Source organism: Pteronotus mesoamericanus, unplaced genomic scaffold (genome assembly GCF_021234165.1).
Source record: "Pteronotus mesoamericanus isolate MK-2021 breed Mesoamerican mustached bat unplaced genomic scaffold, CSHL_Meso_final contig_73, whole genome shotgun sequence".
Taxonomy (NCBI): Eukaryota; Metazoa; Chordata; class Mammalia; order Chiroptera; family Mormoopidae; genus Pteronotus; species Pteronotus mesoamericanus.
In genome coordinates this window covers 20497137-20513121 of record NW_026555245.1, presented here as the reverse complement: position 1 = coordinate 20513121, position 15985 = coordinate 20497137, and the positions used below count along the sequence as shown (strand labels likewise).

Below are 15985 nucleotides of genomic sequence, written 5' to 3'. Positions count from 1 at the left end.
CAGGTAACCCTTATATCTCCTTTGTGGTACTTATGAATAGCTAAGAAGAGAGGGAGGAGAGAGAGGTTTGTTATACTTCTGTTTCCAGAGAGGGCTTCATAGAAAAGGTAACACGCCAGACAGTTGGGAAAAGGCTGTGGTGACGGGCAGGTGCTGTGTGCTGTGTACGCAGTGAGACCGTGTTCAACTGGTGGGCAGTGAGAGGGGGCAACAGGTTAGACATGTCAGGGGCGACAGAAGAGAGCCATCCTGCTGCGGTCCCCCCTCGGGGCCTCCCCACAATCCCCCTACTGTAAACAATAAAACACTATTCTTTGAGCCCTTCTTCCACCAGCCTGTACAAACTAGCCATTCATGCTACAGTTGTGGTGTGGGCATTACCTGCCCATCGACATCTGGTGAGTGCCTGCCCTGGGCAGGCCTGGTACTCGGGTGGGGGTGGGGAGGGAAGGAAGATAAAGGACACTCCCTGTCCTCTTGTAACTGCTAGTTAAGGCAGAAGGTAAGACACCGGTACAACTAACACGTCAGGTGGAAGTGACCAGATACACAAAAGATGCAAAAATAGCGTCAGTTGGGATCTTAGAGGATGGATAAAAATACCATAAAATTCAGATAGGAGGCAGGAATCTGGAAGGTGTATTTGCAGGACTGTGGGCATTTGAACCGATCTTTGATTATGGGAGTTGGGGAGGGGATGTAGGGATGTGTGTGCTGTGGGTGGGGAATGGTCAGGGATTCTGGCTGCCTGAAGAAGGGTGTATATCAAATATCTGGGGCCTCCTGTGACTGCAGCAATGAAACTGATGGAGCTATATCTCAGCCAGGATCACTGATAATTAGCGAGAGTTTTCCTGAACTTATTTTCACTTTAATAAGAGAGAGGCAGAGGGAGGGATTGAGAGCTAAAGTGTGCCCAGTGTTCAAGTTAAATGTTAACTATTTAGTTAAGGACTAACTTCTTTCCTTTGCAAAAGAAAAAAAAAAAGAGGGAGAAAACACAATGTGGCAGTAACCACCTAACTTTAAAAAATCATGGTTTGCTTATGTGGTTGCTTATTTTCAAGGTAATACATATGTAGCGATTATGAAGATGTGTACAAACTTGAACAGACTGCAGACTCACCTTCCTTAGTTCCCTGTGTGGCTTCTGCAGGGCTCTCAGAGAGTTAGTTATTTTCGACCACATTCCTAGTTTAGCCATTAGAAAATTATGGGTTTTATTTGTATAAACTCAGCAGCTAAAATAGCACTTCCAGAAAGGTGGGTGAGCTCATCGTCGTCTGAACCAGGCAAGTTAATGACCTGCCCAGTATTGTTCGTGCAGGCCAGCACTGGCTGACTTCACCAGCTGTTCCACTTGAAGGGAGACATTGTTTCTTAGGCTGCATTTGTCAGATGCTTTCCTCTCTGCACACCAGCATTTGCTGAACGTCCCAGGAGTTCTGAATGTTCCCACTGCTTGTACTTCATGAAACCAAAGAGCAGGTAGCCCTGGAAATGTATGCAAAGTACTCTGTACAGCTGCCTGAGGCCCCCACCCAAGAAAAAGATGTAAACACCTTTATCCCTGCACTTTTACACAAACAGACACTGCCCATGGAAGCTCCCCAGTGGGAGGGCTTCTTCCTTCTAACCCTTTTAAGTCAGTTACCAAACAGGCCTGGGAACATGAATAACTTAAGCACAAGGTGCTTTTGCTGATGATTCTGATCACTTTTCAAGAAGTATAATGGTAATGTATGGAATGGAGGTGTGTGGAGGAGGGGAATGGGGGATTATAGAATTTGCATTTGCTGTAAGAAATTAAAACACAGCGTGATGTTGAACTTTAGGAACTTTGTAGGTTATTACCCCTATAATGTTCAGTTTGGTGGAACAGAGAGGTGAATTTCAATGGACTTAAAATCTTAAATGTCAGGTGCTAGGGTAGAGTGCCTAGAAAAGTAAGAAGCCTTAAATTTGGTTAATGTGTTTGAGTCTGAAAGATGCTATTCCCAGACAGTCAGCATGGAGAAAGGATAACAATGCAGTTTTTAAAAAGTCAAATTGAATGCTCTTCAGAATGAGTGCCAAATACAGCCCTGGTGCATTGGTTCTGGCTCCTCTTAAATGAGTAGTTTTTTCATTATCCTCTCCTTCTGCTGTGTTTATCTAGAGGACTGTTTAATTTTTATTACTAGGCTGATCTTTGGATTAAAGATATAAGACATAACATCTCTCTAGGTAGGAGGGTAGGTGTTTGAGGTGAATTTTCTTCCAGGTTCTGTCTTTACTGGAGAAAAAACTAATTCACCGTTGAGTGGATTGTAACTGCAGATGCTAATTTAGAAATCTGTTGGCCAGATTCAGGTGACTTCGATAAGACTTTTATTCTTTTCAATCTTACGTATTTGTGAGCGCATTCTTGGGAAGATTGCTGCTGGGTAGTGTTGCATGTCAGAGATGAGGGAAGTTTAGTTATTAACTCCATGTAGAGGGTAAGGGGGGGGCAATAGCAGGCTGTGGAATGAGGAAAGGGCCAGGTTGAAACCTTTCCAAAAGGTATTTTTGTTGTTTATACTTGTTAATTATTAATATTAATTATTGATGAAAAGCGGTTCTGAGTTACATGCCACACATTGTTTAGGAATAAATTATCACATTTCTTATCTGGAACCACAGCAGCTATTAAACTGTTTCAAATAATCAATATTTATTAATTTAGTATGATTTCCCCCTTTCTTTCAGCATTAAAGATAAACATCTATGACTCTCCAGCTTGTAAAGAATTTGTTTTGTGAAAATGTATTTTTCCCTAAGCTTTGGGTGTCTTTTATTAACACTAAATGAATATGTTAAGGATTGAATTTTCCAAATTCAGTCAATAATTAAAAAGTATCTTTAAAACAAGTACATATTACATGAAAAACACATAGATAATATATAAGGCTTTATAGGTTAAAATTGCCAAATTAGTTGTGAGTATGGCATTTTGTTTCAAATGTCCATGCTTTTTCAGATATGTATTTTGGAAATCAGCTTTTTTACGGGTTTCTATATTTTGTGGTTCATTATATAGGTTTAAATGAAGCATATTTTCTTTAAATTCCAACAGGCAGGTATGTCCAGGACTGAAGACCTCTCTGGGAGTCGGAACTGGCTGATGTTTATTTTGAGAGAGGGTAAAGGTGGAGGGGGTAGAGGTAGAAAGAGAGAAAGACTCCCTGACAAGCTTGGAGATAAAGGCTCTCAGAGTCAGGCTGTGAAATTCAATGTTTGTGCTCCTTAGGGGATTTCTGAAAGTTATTACATTCATTTTTGCCTCAGTCCTAAGGACTATGTATTGGGTTTCTATTGGCTTTACTCATTTGTAGTTTTAGATGGTGGTGTTCTCATCAGTGGGCTATATAATATCACAGTAATCATGTGCTCAAGTAGTAGTCTCAACATTGGCAACTCAAAGACTTGTTTTTCATGTAGAAAATAGCACATACAGTTGAACTACCTCTGGAGTTCATTTTGCATTTGCCTGGGTGGCCTCTAGAGGTGACCTGTACTGATGTGTTTTCCCAGTAGGGAGCAGTCGTAGCAGTAACTCGAAAACTTTACCTAAGGTGGGGTAAGGTTGATCCTAGATCAGTCCATTCTCTGTCTTCTGAAAGGCTTGCCCACTGACTTCATTCATAGCTTGATGTTTGATCTCTATAAGCAGTTGATTTATCACTTTCAGAGCCTCAGTCTGAGGTGACAGATTCTCTGGGGGATCTGGGAAAGTCTGCCTTACCTTCATGAAGGTTACGGTCAGTTAAACCTTGCTTTTGATATGCTCACTTCATTCTGGGAAGAAAATTCTGCACTTGTGAAAATGAAAGGACACTTGGCTTTCTCAAGGGAGCTGAAAGCTCTTGGTTTCTCCGAGGGGATTACTGATGAAGACAGTTATGAAGAGAACAAGTAACTCTTTTAAGTGAACAGTGTGTTCTTGCTTAAATATTTCCCAGAGCAATTCTAAAGAAATATAATACAGGTAAGTTTTGTTATGTTCTCATTTCGAGTTATGTTTACGAGAAACCAAAAATAGGATTAGAGTCATGGAGGAGAAAAGCTTTTCGTACCAGTGGCTTATGCTTTATATCTCATGAATTCTAACCATTTATAAAATTATCTGGTTTCTTGCCCCTACTCATGGTTGATTTTTTTTCTCTTTTTCCATCTAGAGACCTTTGAATTATTTTTATTCATAAGTGAAAAATGTATTACAGCTTTATTTCCTTTTATTAATAGTTCCTTCTTGCCTTTAACCACATCTCTGACTTTTTGGCATGTAAAGTCCAATGAGCTCATGCTTAATCATGTATAAACAACCATCTAATTATATGGTTTTGGATTTTCATTTGACCGATTAAATAAAAATGACACAGAAAAGAGAAACCTGACAACCCCCCTGTATTTGGATACCTGGCCTTTCTCTCCTTCGTTCTTTCTTCATGCGTTTAGTAAAATGCATGTTAAAACTTAACAAAAAAATCAGTTTGCATTTGCCAAGTTTCTGAGGTAAAATTGTTCTTTTCAAGGCTACGTGTCAAAAAAACAAGTCAGTCGAGCTGTATACATCTTCCCTGCAAATTTCTTTCGGCCTCTAGTCTTTCTTCCTCTGGACAGAGGTATTACTAGAATTCCTTGTGCTGCTGGTGTCAGATGACAGAGCAACCAATAAGGGGCAAGATTTCTCAATCTTTGTCCCCTTACCTTCTCCCTTGAGGTACAATAACAATGATCCCAGTTGCCATATCTTCCCACCCTCCCCCAAACTACTCTGATTGACACATTTTTGAAGAAGGTAGTGGGAAAATCTTTCCAAACAAAGGTGCTTTTGTTTAAGCAGGAAGGTAGAAGTTGTCCTTTCCTTTCTGAGCACGGAGCAAAATCTTTTCTGAATGGTTAGATGGTTTCACCATAACTAGCTCAGTATACTGGATAGAAGACCAAAGAAAAGATAATTTCCTTTACTAATATTTTTTTTCTGGATGTTATCTATCACAGGATGAGTACCTAGAGAGTAGGTTTGTATAAATAGTACTTAATAGCTATAAGAGAGAGGAAAGAGAAGGACATAACTGTGAAATTTGGCAAAAGTGATTTATTTCTCATGAGTCCTTCAGCCTTGAATCATAATTTGGTTTCTTAGTGTGAGAGGAAACCAAAAAAACCCAAAACAAACAAACAAACAAAAAAAACCCCCAGCGTTACCTTCTGCATTGCAGACCCTTTGTAGTACAGGCTTCCCCTGCTATGTGAGTGTTCTAGAAATCCGTCTGTATCAGTGTACCAGCTGGCCTTGTTGTGAGAGGCTGCATTCAGCTTCAGTAAGTTGTTTTTGAAGATGCTCTCAGTGCGTTTGCCCCGTTCATGATGAGTGATCTGCCTGTGCACCTGCCTTCACCACACTGCCTGTTCAGCAGTTTTTGACCAAAAATGGCATGACCCTGTGCTGCACCCTCCCTATTTACCCGATCTCAACCTGGTCAGATTTTTTTGTTTGTTTCCCGGGATGAAAAAAGTCCTCAAAGAGAAATGTTTTTGGATGTGGAAGAGGTGAAACAAAAAACAGCAGAAGCACTAAAAGGCATCAAAACTGAGGAGTTCAAAACTATTTTGAACAGTGGAAATAAATGTCTCCACTGATAGGTGTATTGCATCCAGTGGAGAGTACTTTGAAGTTTAAACATGTAAGAATAAATACACAATTATTTATAAATTCTGGGTTTTCTTTGGGTCTCACCTCATATAGTGACTCTGAAATATGCATATTGCTAAGTGCTAAAATTTCACATACTTAGTAGATTCATAGATTTGTTTGGAAACGAATTATATTGACTCCATTTTAAAATTGACAGAATGATCCTGCTAAGATTGGTGTCTAAACAGTCTTGCTTATTGAGAATATTTTTAGAGATAACCTTCATAATTTTTTGGCTCATTGTAAGGAGCTAATATTATCTAGTGATTCATAGGGATTTACTGTAACATTTTCTTCCAAACTGTAGATTTGTATCAAGGTTCATGTTCCTCTCATTGTGCAAGAATCAAAGTAAGCTTTCTGACTTTCTCTGTTCTTTTTGTTTTGTTATGGAATGTTTAGAACAAATAGGGGAGCAAGTTCTCTCAGAGTTTATAATTTGATTCTCCTGGAGCAGTCAAAAGAGGAGGCACTCTGTCAAATTAAGACCTCTGGTAAATTGATCCTTGGAGAATTGCACAGGGATTTTATTTCTCTCTTTCCCATTTACTTTGAAAGCCATAGGATCTAAACATTGCTTATGATTTGTTATTTTCTTCTGAAGTGTGTATGTTATTCAGGAAATAAGTTTTCAACTCAATTAGTACTCAGTTTTATTTGTATTCTCAGCTTTCACATTCAACTTAGACAAATAATATTACTCCTTTAAAGAGTTTAGGCATAACATTAGCATTACGCTTTTTAAAAATCATTTTAAAAAGTTTTTCGATTACCAGTGACGTACATTATTATATTAGTTTCAGGTGTACAGCCCAGTGATTAGACATTATATACCTTAGTAAGTGGTCATCCTGATAAATCTCAGACCTACCTGACACCACATGGTTATTAGAATATTATTGACTATATTCCTAATGCTATACTTTACATCCCCATGATTGTAACAACAATCTGTACTTCTTAATCTCTTCACCCTTTTTACCCCTCCCCCAAACCCAGCTTCCATTTGGCAACCATCAAAATGTTCTCTATAACTATGACTCTCTTTCTCTTCTGCTTGTTCATTTATCTTGTTTTTTAGATTTAATTGTTGATAGATATGTATTCATTGCCATTTTATTGTACATAGTTTTTGTCTTTTTCTTCTCAAAGAAGACCATTTTTTTCACATAATGCTGGTTTGGTGGTGATGAACTCCTTTAGTTTTTATTTCTTGTCTGGGAGCTCTTTATCTGTCCTATTCTAAATGATAGTTTTGCTGGGTAGAGGAATCTTGGTTGTAGGTCCTTGCCTTTCATTACTTTGAGTATTTGTTGCCAGTACCTGCAAGCTTGCAACATTTCTGTTGAGAAGTCAGCTTACAGTCTTACAGGAGCTCCCACATAGGTAACTAGCTGCATTTCTCTTGTTGCTTTTAAGATTGTCTCTTTGGCATTTTAATTATGATATGTTTTGGTGTGGGCCTCTTGGGTTCATCTTTTTGGGGACTCTGTGCTTCCTGGACTTCTATGTCTGTTTTTTTCCCCACGTAAGGGAAGTTTTCTGTCATATTTTTTCAGTTAGGTTTTCAATTCCTCGGTCTTTCTCTTCTGACACCCTCATAATGTGAATGTTGGTACACTTGAGGGTGTCCAGAGGCTTCTTACAGTACCCTCATTCTTTTTTTTACTCTTTTTTTCTTTTTGCTGTTCTGGCTTGTTGTTTTTTGCTTCCTTTTATTCCAAATCACTCATTTGATTCTTGGCTTCATCTGCTCTACTGTTGATTTCCTATAAATTATTCTTCAATTCAGTTAGTGTATCCTTCATTTCTGACTGGTCCTTTTTTACATGTTGAAGTTCCCACTAATTTCCTTGAGCATCCTTATAACCAGTGTTTTGAACTCTGCATTAGTAGATTGCTTGTCTCTATTTTGTTTAAATCTTTTTCTAGAGTTTTGTTCTGTTCTTTCATTTGGGCCATGTTTCTTTGTCTCCTCATCTTGGCAGCCTCTCTATGTGTGTTTTTATGTAATAGGTAGAGCTTCTACATCTCTCAGGCTTGGTAGAGTGACCTAATATAGTAGGTGTTCTGCAAGGTCTAGTGGCACAGCCTTCCCAACCACCCAATCTGGGCACTCGAATTGTGCCCCCGTATGGGCTGTATACACGCTCCTGTTGTAGTTTAGCTTTGGTTGCATGCAGCTGGCACATCAATATGAGGGATTTACCCCTAGGCCAATCAGCTGCAAGGACTGGCTGCTGCCACTAACCCCTGACCTCTGATCACTGTTGGAGGATCAGCTGCGCAGGGGCTCACCACACAGGGCAGGACGTACTTCAGCGGGGCTCTGGTGCCTGCTGAGTCTGTCTCTTATGAATGTTGCTTGTGGAGGTGGTTGAGCATTGATACTTCAGTGTGGTCTGAAGCTGCCTACTGGGTGTGCTGGCTCTGGGGCCTCCCAAGAGGTATAGGCCATACTCAGCTGCTGCCTGTGTTTTGCGTGGGGCCACCCAGTATGAGCTACGAAATGATTTGCAGGTGGCTGCTACTCGTGCTGGACTTGGAGGTGCCCAGACAAGGCCAAGATGTGAACCAAGGCTGGCTGCTGCTAATGCCAGGTCTGGGGACACTTAGTGAAAAGTACGGGGCATGCTGAGGCCAGAGGCTGCTTGTTTGAGAGATTTTAGGAAACTCTGAAGCATGAGCCAGGGTAGTCCATTTGTATGGAAAGGCCCCTGGAAACTGCTTCTGTGTGCTTGAAAGTTGGGTGGGGTGGGGCCTCAGGAAATCACCAAGGCAGCCACAATCCCTGCTGGTTTTTACAGCCAAAAGTTATGGGGACTTCTCTTCCTGGCACTGGAACCCTGGCTCGGGGGACTGGTGTGGAGCTGGGACCCTCACGCCTCAGGGAGGACATCTGCAGCCAAGATATCCCTCCCCATTTTTATCTGCTACATATAGATGTGTGATCAGCCTGTTCTGCTTCTCTGCCCTCCCTACCAGTCTCGATGTGGCTTCTTCTTTAATTTCCTTCTTTTTGTAGGACTTCCCTTTAGCCAGATTTCAGGTGGTTCTGAATAATGGTTTTTCTGTAGTTTAGTTGTAATGTTGATGTGGTTGTGGGAGGAGGCAAGTACTGTGTTTACCTATGCCTCCATCTTCACCAAAGTATCATTACTATTTTTTTCATAACAGCATTATTTATTTTTTAAATTTATTTTTTTATTGTATTTTATTTCCATTCATTTCCTTTATATGCCCCTCCCCCCTGCAATAATCACACTGTTGTCCATGTCCATGAATCCTTTTTCCTTTTTGCTCTATCCCTCTACCTCCTAACCTCCCACCCAGAGCTGTGAGCCTGCTCTTTATCTATGAGTCTGCCTCTATTTTGCTTGTTAGTTCAGTTTGTTCATTAGATTCCACATATCTGTGAAATCATATGGTATTTTTCTTTCTCTGACTGGCTTATTTCATTTAGCATAATGTTCTCCAGGTTCATCCATACTGTTGCAAAGGGCAAAATTTTCTTCTTTTTTATAGCTGAGTAGAATTCCTAATTTGAGTAGGAAGCAAGAATATACAATGGGCTAAAAGAGAGTTTATTCAATAAATGGTGTTGGGAAAATGGAACAGATTCATGCAGAAAAATAAAACTAGATCACCTTCTTACACCACACACAAGAATAAATTCAAAATGGATCAAAGACATAAATGTTAGATCAGAAGACATAAAAATCTTGGAAGAAAACAGGCAGTAAAATCTCGGACATTGTCCATAGAAATGTTTTATCAGATATATCTCCCCAGGCAAAGGAAACAAAAGATAAAAATAAACAAATGGGACTATATCAAACTAAAAATTTTTTGCACAGCAAAGGAGATCATCAGCAAAATAAGAGAACAACCCACAGAATGGGAGAACATATTTGCTGATACATCTTATAAAGGCTTAATATCCAACATTTATAAAATGGTTGAGTTAATTTTTAATGTAAGAAAATGTAATCTCCATAACCACTTGCTTTTCTCCAGGTTTGAGTCTTCTGGGCATCTCATTCAGACTTGTAACCTCATGTGAGTGTGGCCTATGTGAGTGTGTCTTGCAGGAAGGAGTATGGATGGGGGGCAAACTAGTAATATTTCCAGAAATTTAGCAATTTAGAGACAAGGACATATTAACAATTGTATTTGCCAGGGATGACTGTCTTCTATATCACAGCACATTTAAGAAGGAACTTCTCAACCTCATTTGTGGCCTTGAACTATATTTGTCTTGCCTTATAAATTTCCCTGAGTAATATCTTTAATTTATTTATCTAGCAAATATTTATTGAGCACCTACTCTCTAGCAGAGGGGTCCCCAGTCATTGTTTCATACAATAAGGGATTCTCACCAATAGGCAGTTTTGTCGTTTCTCATCTAATTTTTGCTTTTGGTTGTCTTGGGGGGAAAGTAGCTCGGGAAAAACATGATCTTAATTTATTGAGAAGGGTTTGGAATCTAGTATTTCTTACAGGCTCTTCCACAACTCTCTTATTTTTTTCTTTATAAGGTCATTTGAGGTTACTCTGTTCCCTGAGGTTATGGCTACCTGGTCCAGGCCTCATGACTGCATCTTGAGATCATAGCAACATCTTCTTAGCTTGGTTTCCTGCCTTCAGTCTTTGCTCTGCTTCCATATTAGTGAAAATAGTTAGACTGTCCTCTTCATAGTCCTTCAACTGTCACAACCATACTCAAAAACCTACTATAGCACTTTTGGGGGCCTGGCCTTGGATGTCCTGTGTAATATGGTACTACTTTACTAAGAACATGAATGCCTAAGGCTTATAGAGTACTTACTGTTGCTAGCCACTACTATAAGTGCTTTACATACATTGACTTATTAGTTTTTCAGACAGCCTTATAAAGGTAGGTACAGTGATCAGCCCCATTTTCCAGATGAGGAAACAGAGGCACAGAAAGTTTAAGGAACTTTCCCAAGGTCAAACAGTTGGTAAGTGAAGCCATTCTGACCTTAGCATCTCCATTCTTCAGCACTTCCCCATGTTGCCTTCATATCACTTTCCTAGCACATTCTCTTCACTTCACTCTGACCAGCCTACTCTTTGTACTGCTCTCTACCTTTCAGTTATTAACAGGCTCAGATCAAGTCTTACCTCCTCCAACAAACCTCCTCCAGTTTATACATAACTTTTTCTTGTTTGAACTCTTTCTGTGCTGAGCATTATGTCAACTCAGTTTAAGACTGAGTGTGTCCTAATTGTTGCATGTGTTGATTAAAACTCTCTCCAACTGGCCAGAAGCACTTTGATGGCTAATTCAAAAGCCTAGGACTCTTGTTAGTTAAGCCCACAAATAGTACTTAATAAATGTTACCTATTTATGACCTTGGGGAAACTGAGGTACTTTCCTCCCGTTAAAGTATGCTTTCTCCTTCCCTTCTTTTCTTATATTCATGGAAGTCCAGTCTTAATAAAGCAAGTAGTATAATAATTTCACCTGGAATGAACTTATTTTCACAAATTAGTGCCACAGATAAGCCTTGGTTTAAAGCCTATTAAATTAGATTGTAAGCGAGAGTTATCTTACTCATTTATGTACCTGCACTCCCTAGAGTACATACTTATAGCGCAGAGCAGAGATTCAATAAACCTTATCAGTGAGCAGTAAATCACTAAATTGGGCCTGTACTGATGTGTCAGTTTTTCAGAGTAATGGTTTGCTTATTTAACAAATATATCTGTTCTATTCCCATGAGATGGTTAGAAAATTTGTTGAGGGAAATGCAATAAAATATGCTTACATTTCCTCTTTGGTTTTCTAGGCTAATCGTTGGTGAACTTTATTTAACACTCTTGGTATACTAAGAGTCTCTGTGGAGCAGAGCAGCTTTCAGTTAACTTGGCAAATCATTACAAGAGAAAACAGAAGGGTCAGCATAAGCACTCTCTACTAATTAGTTGGTAATTGATGTACAATAGACTGGTGGGACTTTAGAATATAAATTGTAAGAATGCTGTCTAAAGCTGACTGGTGGGACTTTAGAATATAAATTTTGGGAATGCTGTCTAATATATATTTACATCTTTATGAGGTGATTCAGAACTGTGTATTCTCAGTAACGTCTTATCAGGAGTGCTCAAGTGGTAAGGAACAAGAATGAGGCTTCATGTCCAGGAATCCAGGGAACTGAGTGGTACAGAAAGGAATATGTGATATTTTAATCTCCCAGGGTATAAATACAGTTCCATTTAATGCAGGAATGAGGTGAAATGAGTAATGTTGGTGATTCCATACTTTGTGGCCAACATTCCTGAATGCTGACTAAGGTTGGAAGAGTGTTGGTGTGAAAGTTATATTCTTTGTGGGATAAACTTGGTAGATTCAAGCTGAGCTTCTTGTGGTTGGATATTGAATGATTCATGGGAATCTTCATTAATCCAAATTTGATGTGACCTGTTTATTGTCTGGGACAAAGTAACTCACTTTGGAATCAGTCACAAAAATAATCTTTATATGACCTCCTCCTACATTTTAAACTAGATCTCCTAAATTTTTATCAGCCAATTATAAAATCGTCAGTGTTACTCTGCATTTCTTCCATAACCATTGCTGTCTTATGCTGTCACTTTACAACCATGTGGCCTCCTCCTCATTGTTTGCCCAGTTTTATGTCCTCCTCCAGCCTTTCTCCCCATCTCCACCAGATTAACCTTGGGCAAACATGGTACCCAGTTGGGGTACACGGCTACCTACAGCACCCTGTTGCAGATGTGTGTCACCAGGCCAGTTGAATCAGCCTCATCTGGCTTAGTTGTTTCGGGGTGGAGCCTATTTGCATTTTTTGAAACCTTTCCTGGCAACGCTAATGTCAGCCAGGGACGGAGCCATTGGCGAATTCAGGTGGACTAAACCAGCCCTGTAAGCTCTGCTTTCTCCCTTTCTTCTGGTTTCCCTTTCCCCTCTTGCAGGCAGTCCTGACTTTCCTTCATTTTCCCCAGTATACACCGTGTCTCCTCCTCCCCCCCGGTCTGTTTCCATGTCTACATCCTACCATCTCTTCTCATTCATATGCGCATTCTTCATGTTTTAATTGATTGTTTTCCAAGGTGTGTTACTTAGGATGCCAATCTTGAGAGAGTCCATAAGAGAAAAAGAGCACCCAACACAAATATATTTTGCACACTATTTGTTCCTCTGGGAGATTTATTATATGCACTTGCATTTTTTTTAAAGACATGCAGTGATTTTGATAGAATATATGTGGAACTCAGAATGCCATCCACTCAGACCCTTATTTGAGCAGTATATATATATTTTTTTAAAAAAATTGTGCAGTTGCTAAAAAGCAGTATTTAAAAATGAAAACCAGTGTACAAGTAGTTGGCACATGTGGTAGTCAGAAAAGTTATACAGTTTGTTTTCAGGGAATCACAAGCCAAGGAACATTCAAACTTGGCCAGTGGAAACTTCTATCTGAGGTGACACCTGGTTTAAAAAATAATTGGCTTCAGACAAAGTAGATAGAACATTGGAAATGGGTAGAGAATGAAATAGAATCATTTACTCTCTTGTTGTATGTAAGCAATTGTGAAGAACTGTTTTATTTCAAGAAGGCGAAAGGAGCAAAAAATGTGATCACTGTCATGAACAATAATAATAATGAGAACAACAGTAGCTGCCAATACACTGAGTACCTACTGTGTGCTAGACAATGTGCACATGAGAAGACACAGACATGGAAATGAGGCACACAAGTGTTTCAGTAATATGTCCAAGGAATACAGCTAGCAGGGTACGGGGCAGATCGCAGGCAGGCTGACGAGCCCACACTTCAAATACTGCATGATTCTCAGTAGTCTGTAGGTTTTAATTCTAGAATTATGCAAAAAAAAAAATTGATGCTTGCTTTGAGCATAGTGGCCCAAGGTCAAACTGTTGTTTGCCTCCACCTTTGAGACAAATGATGCCGTTTCCCAGAATATTCTCATAGCTGTGTCACAAACATTGCCTATTCCCAGGAAATTTACCGTTTAGCCTAAGGTTTCAAGGATGCCATATGTGACACTTGCCAGAAGCTAACACTCTTCTGTGGTTAAATGGGGTTCAAGTTGACCAATGTGTTTGGGAGTGGGGGTTAATATAGTAAAAGTGATGGAGACACTGGGCAGTTAGCAGTACAGTGGAAGTATGTCAAAGGATTGACTTAGTTGGAGTTTGTATTTGAAAAACAGCACTACCTTTTAAAAAAGAAAACCAGGACGGTTTTGGTGGAAATAATTTTTCAGTATTTGATATTCATGTAATAGCTATCTTTTATTTTCAGTCATTCATTTCTACTTAACTTCATTGGCAGAGTTTATTGTTTGTCTTCTGTTGAGGCTCTGGGCTAGGTGCTGAGGAGGCAGAGATTCTTTAAACAAGCACTTTACCTTTAGAGAACAGTAAAGTATAAAAGGGGAGGAGGTGGCAGGCATATAAACATTTCAGTTCCCTGAAGGTTTTGTGGCAGATGCGTTATGAGAGATCACAGGGAAATGAAAAGAAGAATTGGTCCTACCTTCCCAGCTGACAGTGGGAGTGGAGGGAGTCAGAGAGGATGTGACCTCTGAACTGAGACTGTGAACGTGCAGAGGTGTGCACTTGGTGGACAACTTAGGGTAAGGGCGCTCTAGGCAGAGAAGATCACAAACAAGACAAGGGTTAGAAATTTCTCAGTCATCATATTGGTACTTACCCGTTCTAAGGTGTGCATATTTTCACGCCAGAACATCTCTGAAATCTCAACACCATGGGCTAATTTCATCGACAGTGTGGCACATGTTCTTACTGGTACAGAAAATAATAGTATGCTTTACAATATATGGCATCTTAGATTTGATATAAGAATGTATTAATATGTTTTGCTACCAAGTAATATTTCTTGGGCGTGCTGTTTTAGATGCTAACATGTCTTTGTTTAGATATAGATATTAATACTTTTTTACGGAGGTGGCAACAGACACGAAATGAGTGAGGTGCTTAGATAAATATGTGACATTGGATTTGACAGAATACTGACATCTGATGTTGCTTTTTTTTTTAAATCCTCACCAGAGGGTATGTTTGTTGATCTTAGAGAGAGAGGAAGGAAGTAGGGGGTGGGGAGAGAGAGAGAGAGGAAGACATCGATGTGAGAGGGAAACATTGATCAGTTGCCTTACATATGCACCCCAGCTAGGGATGGCACCTGCACCTAGGTATGTGCCCTCATCAGGTATCAAACTCTTTTGGTGTGTGCGGTGACACTCCAACCAGCTGAGTCACCCAGCCAGAGATGGTGTTGCTTTCAAAAGCTGTGGCTGGTAAGGATGGGACCTGGGGAGAGAATTCAAGTGTCGTTTATACTGGACTAAGCTATGAACCATCACAGCACCTTTTTTCCCTGGGTAAAGAAGGATTTGAAAAGCAAGTGGCATGTAGTTTGTTGAAATTTGTTATGATACTAAGTTTATGGTCATTGCATAAAAATGTATCCACTACTCTTGATAATGACCTGAAACCCTGATGGTACAGTGTTATGAGCTGTGAAGACAGACTGACTATAGATGATCTTTAAACACACAAGAAGATGCATCGGATATAAGCTGTAGAGAAAGAGGTAGAGGGAAGGTTCTAGCTCATGTATCTTTAAAAAAAAAATCAGAGAGAGCTTTCTCTCAGAACTAATGATCTTTAAAGGTATCCACAGAGCAAATGAAGCATCCAGCACCTAAACTTAAGCAACCAGGCGCTATGAAAGTATACCCTGGTGGAATCTATTTCTGCTCTATCCATAAATCCCAGTGTGACCTCGGGCAGGTCAGTTACCACTTGGATTTTAGTTTTCCAGAGGGCTGGACTATATACATACCAGGTTTCCTGCCAGTTAGGGATGCTGTAACTCTCCCAGCATTTTAAAGATCTGGTTTCATTGATGAGAGCATAGTAATTGCTCTAAGGTCTTGTTTATTCTTCAGTTTTGTGGGCTTTTGGGAGAGAATGTTACAGAAGATGACAGTCATTTTGGGGGCTATTGGTTTAATTTTGGGGAAAGCAAAATAGGAAATTACAACCCCTAAAACTAAGGGAAGTTACAAAGATGCTTTTCCACCTACTTTGATCCCAAATATATCAATGAGAAAGATAGGAAATTTTGTGAGAAAAATTTAGAGGCTGATTTGTGAGATCATATTTATTTTTGTTTCTTTTGAAATGGGAACAGAGTGTACGTCACTGAGACTTGACCAGGTAGT

General features: G+C 39.6%; 1 protein-coding gene across 1 annotated transcript in view; it reads left to right on the top strand.

Annotated features, from left to right (window-relative positions):
- Positions 1 to 15985, top strand: part of GLIS3 (GLIS family zinc finger 3) — a 440244-nt gene that overhangs the window by 115143 nt on the left and 309116 nt on the right. The window lies entirely within an intron of this gene.